This window comes from Mixophyes fleayi, chromosome 8 (genome assembly GCF_038048845.1).
Source record: "Mixophyes fleayi isolate aMixFle1 chromosome 8, aMixFle1.hap1, whole genome shotgun sequence".
NCBI classification, from domain to species: domain Eukaryota; kingdom Metazoa; phylum Chordata; class Amphibia; order Anura; family Limnodynastidae; genus Mixophyes; species Mixophyes fleayi.
This window is the reverse complement of record NC_134409.1, coordinates 22,532,288-22,539,159: the sequence shown is the minus strand read 5'-3', so window position 1 is coordinate 22,539,159 and position 6,872 is coordinate 22,532,288.

Below are 6,872 nucleotides of genomic sequence, written 5' to 3'. Positions count from 1 at the left end.
AAACAGGGGGAATTCAATTAGCCCTCAAGTGTCTCCGGAATGTCTATGAGACACTTTGTGGTGGAGATTTGACAAAAATCTCCAGGGCCAAACGCAGGATTTGTAGACGGGGGTTTCCACACCACGCCGCCAGTGGGCGTGACATGCATGCATGGGGGCGTGGCTATAATATTAGACAGTGCTTGGCTGCTCTCCAACTCTTCCTATCCCCATAATATACATGGGCAATGCTGCGTGCACTACTGTTAGGTGCACGCATCTCTCCCTTTTCAAGCAGAGCCGTGTAAAGCGGGGTCAGGGTCCAGCCACCTCAATTATACAGTGCCCCAGGCTTGGAGGGGGTTTCCAGGCACTAGAAACCCCCCTCCCCCTCAGTTTGCCTATGATCTCTGCTCACAATGAGCGGAGATTTGTACCGTAATTGCCAGCAATGTGCGCGGCTCGATGTCCGCGCGCCACATCGTCGGCAATTGGATTCCACCCATTGTATATAAATGGCTTTTTATTGGTCATGGAGCACTGTGCAATCACGTGGTCAGGGTTTCCCTTCTTCTGGATGTCTTGAATGTTGTAGCAAAATACTTTCCTAAAGGTATTTTGGAAGTCGGTGGTTATATCATACTTGCCAACTCTCCCGGAAAGTCCGGGAGACTCCCGAAATTCGGGTCGGTCTCCCGCACTCCCGGGAGACCTGGCATTTCTCCCGCATCCCGCAATTCCCTTGCTAAAATGACGCGATTCACCAAGAATCACGTCATTTTGGCCCCGCCCCCGCATCAAAACGTCATTTTACTCCCGCCTTCTAGTCACGCCCCTCTCCCGGACGTTGCCTACTGAAAGTAGGCAAGTATGGGTTATATATAAATGCTATATAATTTTTTTTACTAGGTACTACTGTGCTTTTCTATTTTCATTTATATTAATAGGCACAGTTGTTTATTTCTTTGTCCTAGAATACAGCACAAACTAATCTCTCAGTACAACTGTATCAAATCCAGATTGCATGTGGAGCTGTAGCGTATCCCAGGGTAATGAAAAACAATCTATCTGGCTAAATAGCATAGTTGCCTACTCTCCCGGAATATCCGGGAGACTCCCGAATTTTTGGGAGTTCTCCCGGACTCCCGAGAGAGCAGGCAAAAATCCCGGAACAAGTTGTCGCCACTGTTGAAGATGGTGGGGGGGGCTAAACGCTGCATCATGGCCCCGCCCCCTGCTGCGATTGGCTAAATGGCCTAAGATTGACAGGGGTGGAGCCTAATGGCGCACCACACGTGAACACGCCCCCTCGATGGACCCCCTCCCGGACAGCTGACACTAAAAGTAGGCAAGTATGCTAAATAGAGCACAGACAAAAGATAGAGAAAAACTAATGTAGATAAGTAATGAAGTTAATAAGTAATGTAGATAATATGTAATGTGGGCAGTATGGCTGAATACACACTACAAGTACTGGGAAAAAAAAGCCCCAATCAGAATGCTGATTCATGTGTACACACTAGAGATGTTTTAAAAGATTTATCCTCAGATCTGTGCTCTTCATCAGTCATAACCATCGGCTGAAAAGATCACAACTCTATGGAGAGCCTAATTGTGAGTTTGTACACACTGCAGGACCGGAAGGCCGTCATTCCATAGCTGAACAAGATTTATAGTTCTGCTGAATAATCACATGAAATGATGTTCTGTGCATTGGAACAATCCTTTCTACGTTCATCCTTGCAGTGTACACACTATTGTAATATTGGGCCAATCAGTTGTTTATCGTCTGATTGGCCCGATAATTGGCTAAAAACCCTGTAGTGTGTACCCAGCTTAAGTAATGTGGGTAGTAAAAGTTGTAGGAGGGTTTGTACAAACGAAAAAAATTAAAATCCTGTAAGTACGCTGCTAAGATGGTGTTTGAGGGTAACATTTTTAATGTTGTAGTTTTCCATTAAAATGAACTTAAAGTTATGTGTCCATGTTATATAATGAGTAAGACTATAATTAGGTGCATGTTATTTTGTAAACAAAAAATTGTGAACATTGCACTGTTGTTAAAATAAATATTTATAAGACTAAAATTTTAAGTGATTATGAATGTATATTATATTTTCCATAATACTTTTGCATCCTATAAACTTCATTGTACAAAATATAATTAAACAAGTGTCTTCATGTTAAGTGATTATATTCTACCAGTTGGTTAATTTAAGGCATAAATGAGTTTTCAAAGAATATTCAGATCATTAAATTAACCTTGAAGATAATACATTATTAAATATGGAGATCACCTATTGTAACGAATGTATAGATCCAGGTGCTGCGTCTTGCAGTCATTTTCCATGTGTCCTACTGGAAATACAATGCCCTTTGTCACTTTAAAATGACGGGGGAGGCGAAGGGGTTATAAGCAGGAAGATAAATCACAAGGTGCAATAACTTAGGAACAATAAAAGGATTTTATTTTAATACTACTCTTGGTAGCAAGTAACAGTTTATAGTCTTGTTAACACCTATGTTCAATGTCAGCTCTCATGCTCTTTGGACGCATGAAAACCACATGATAGATAAAGCGCATTGGTTATTGCTGTTTCACTATTGTGTGAATGGCGTTCTACATGTCAGTACATAGATTTTTTAAATTAAGCTGATTTATTAGATGTTGAATGTCCACTATAAAATCTAACAACAAACAAACGTATTATTACCCGGATTTCTTTTCTGATGCACCAAAACTACAGAGCCGACTTTTCTCTTTTTGTCAATACGCATACTGTATCCCAATGTCCATCTGTTGCACCCAAATCTCCCTGTCCCTCTTCCCTTGTAAATTGCTCCTACTTTTAGCTTTATGTGCAGATCTTTTGTGATCATTTGAATGTTGGCTGTGGTGAATGTACATGAATGCAAGGAAAAATGTTTTCTTAAAGCTTACCTTTATGGCCATTTGAAGAGTTTGACACGGATAAGTATAGGTGCCCAGTGATTTCAAAAGCCAGTGTGGTCACTTTAGACCAAATTGGCCGCAAACTAATGTATGTGTGAGCCCAAAACAATTGCTGATTCCATTCAAAACCTGACGAAGATAGATCAGATGTTAATGGGGCCTAGTACCATTGTTCTAGTATGACCATGATCTGACAATGTGTGCAGTAATCATGTGATCACACTACTTGGAGTTTTGTAGGATCCTGATTTTTAACAAGTCCAACACGTGTGGTCAAATTGGACATAGATCTGGTCACACAAAGGCCACAACTCTACATAAAAGGCATTTAAAAGACGTGATAAATGGCAAATATATACTGACCTACATCCAGCTTGCTCATCCGAAGCTCCCATTATGTCACAATATGGTTGAAAACTCCAAAATACTTTATACTAATGGAGAGTCCCTGATCTAGTTGTCTTCTTTTACAGAAATGTAAACAGCTAAAAATGTAATACATGTTACAGGATGTTATTACTGTTGCCTTTTCCTATGTGGCAGTCCCCTCGCGCATCTATCCCTGCTTCAATTCATCTAAATGCCAGACTGATCTTCCTCTCTCTCTCCGCTTAACATCTGCTGCACCACTGCCAATCCCTACACTGGCTCCCTGTGTCCTCCAGAATCCAACTCAAATTGCTCACCCTTACCTACAAACTCTCAACAATATCACCCCTTCATACATCTCATATCTCATCTAAAAAAAAAACACTTTCACAACCTCTTACAGGGGCAAACGCAGGATTTGCAGACGGGGGTTTCCACACCACGCCGCCAGTGGGTGTGGCCAGCATGCATGGGGGCGTAGCTATAATTTTAGAGAGTGCTTGGCTGCTCTCCAACTCTCCCTATCCCCATAATATACACGGGCAATGCTGTGTGCATTACTATCTGGTGCATGCAGCACTCTCTTTTCGAGCAGAGCTGCGTGAAGTGGGGGCAGGGTCCAGCCACTTCAATTATACAGTGCCCCAGGCTTGGAGGGGGGTTTCCAGGCACTAGGAGCCCCAACCCCCCCCTCAGTTTGCCTATGTCTTAGGTCTATCTCATAACTGCTCCTTGTCTTGTCTCTCATAGCCATCTCCTGCCTACAAGCCTCCTCCCGTGCTGCTACCCACTTATGAAATACCCTACCAATCTTGATCAGTCTGTGCCACAGCCTTCAAATTTTTAAATACTCAATGAAAACTCACTTCTTTATTAGAGCGTAACCTACACCCACATATACTTCTCCAAGTACACCCTCAAAACTCCCAATCTCCACCTCTTCCTCTCCTCTCAGCTGCGCCCTTTTCCTACCAGATTGTAAGCCCTCTCATGAGCAGAGCATTCCTACTTTTTATCTCCTTTATATAAGCCGTTCCCCCCACTATTTGAAGCTGTGGAGTCCTGCGGGACATGGTGGATTGATACTCTCTGAATATGGCAGCATAAAGTGAACAAACAGCTAATGCAACTCACAATATTCTTACAATGCTATTAGCAGCATACCTTTATTGGGGATCCTGATGTATTTTATCACACAGAAGCATATCACAAGAAACTACTTATGGTCATTGTATGTAATACTATAATGTAGCTGTATGTAATCTTGTGACAAGTTCTATGATGAATTTGAAAAGTTAATATTGGAGAATTTTAACTGAGCCTTACAGATCACTGAACATACAGTGGCTGCTAAGAATGAGTTCTCTTGAATAAAAACTGAAACTTGTTTTTTTTATGGGAAAACCAGGAGTCCTAAGTTTTGTACACCTATAATGTAAATATGTTTGTAAAGCTTCTCTGTTTCGATAAATATTTAGAGGTGATATATTAAGTCTATAAAGCCAGTGTTTACTGTTAATATGTATCAAAAGCTGCAATAAGTGAACACAATAATACACAGAATAATACCCATAAAAACATTTAACTGTTTATACTAAATATGTCCAGTATGCTAAAGGCAGCTTAAATGTTCAGCTGCACCCGATCCATTTAGAACACTGTCATAAAGGGGGCGTGGCTTCAGTGGACTATAATGGATTGACTAGGCAATATTCTATTAAACTTTACTTCTAAGTTGCAGTGGAATGATACATTAACCCCGAACTATGCATATTGCCTTCACTATTCATATCTAAAAAACAATTAATGTTGGAGTTTAGTGGTCCTTTAATTACCAGTCATGGAACGTTGTTCAATAATGATTTTGAAATGATGCTAATCCAGCCTCCCAAGTACCCCGAGCTAACAGGACACCGTAAAAGCCCCAAAATTACTCATGTTATTACCAGATATAGAAGGGATTTTCAGAACATCTAGATAAACTGGTAAAAAAGAAAGGGATAACAAATTCCCTATTATGTCATCTGGCTATGTGTCAAAATAGATATCTTCCTCTTTTTATATACAATGATTGCTCTGTAGCTCACCGGTTTGTGTTAAATCAGCATCACACTGCGGCCCACTAAAAATAAAGATATATGGGACCAACCTAGACTTAATATATAATATAATTTATGTAACCATACACATAATTCATCCTCTAAATAAATATTATTACACAGTAGGGTGGACAAGGTAGCAGGAACTGACAGATCTTGCTGGGACTTGTAGTTCCACACCAACTGGAGATACAAGCCTGATGTACACGTTTTTTTGTGTTCAATATCCTACTGTGTTCTTGTTAAGTTTGGGACCCTAGATAATCTCTTGGTAACTTAAAGGACCATTAAACCTAAAATGCAAGTTGGCTTATATAAAATAAACAGTGAATTCTTCGGGACAGCTTGGGAGGTATGGTCAATGCTTGCAGACAACGTTAAGATACCTCCATGTAGGTACCTTGCTGTACTGAATAGGTTCAGCCCATGATGCCAGTGTTGCCATGGTCTAATGCAAATTAAAGCAAGCGGGAGGATCATTAACTGCCATGTTATCTATAAACAAAATAGCCTGGATCCTGTTCAAATCAGAAAAATACTATGGGTGCAAGCTCAGGTGACAGTCACAATACCAGCTTGTCTATGTCTGTTTATTATAGAGTGCCTTTACCAAACAAATGTTCCTCGCTGTAACTGCTGTAAAAGAAAAGCATAGTCATTTGTAGTTCGAATGGCATCATATAGCTTCCCAACATCTCTAATTTGTTGTGTAATTGTATCTGCTTTATGTTGTGCAATATTAATAATTGTGCAATTCAGATACTGTTGTTCTTGTGTTTAATGTATACTCCTATGTATAGATATATTTTTGTAGAGTCTCGTTATTTAAATCTATTTTCTAATAAAAGCATACATATCACACAACATTAAATACATGCAAGTAATTCAATATATAATTTGTAAAAAAAATAAAATACATCATATTAATGCACAGAGTGTTCTGTTCATGGATCCACCGGCATTCATGCTGAACTAACTTGCAGTCTCAGTCTCCTCTTTTTTTCCTTTCCTCCAGACTCCCCTTTCCTAAATGCAATGCATGTAAAATTGCATCCATACATAACTAATGACTCTTTGTTGGTCACGTACTAATAAAATGCAAATACACAGTCAAATATAACATCCAAACAGCAATTAGTTTTGATCAGCAGAATGAAGGTTATACAATAAAACATTCACACCTTTACATAAAAAATAGTCCTCATTGTTTGATTTTACTATTGGACACAATGCATAGTTACTAGAGTTTAATTTCCGGGGATGCGATGCAAATGGAAAAGTGTAAATCTACTGTATACATGTTAAGCATTGTGCACTCCATACAGACACAGGACACCACAACTCACCAACATGACCTCACCCCTGAAGATTATCATAATTCTACTTTGTTTAAAAATGTACAGTATATCCACCTTCACACAACTTTATCTTCCAGGCAGAACTGATTTGTAGACACATCTCTAATCAATGCA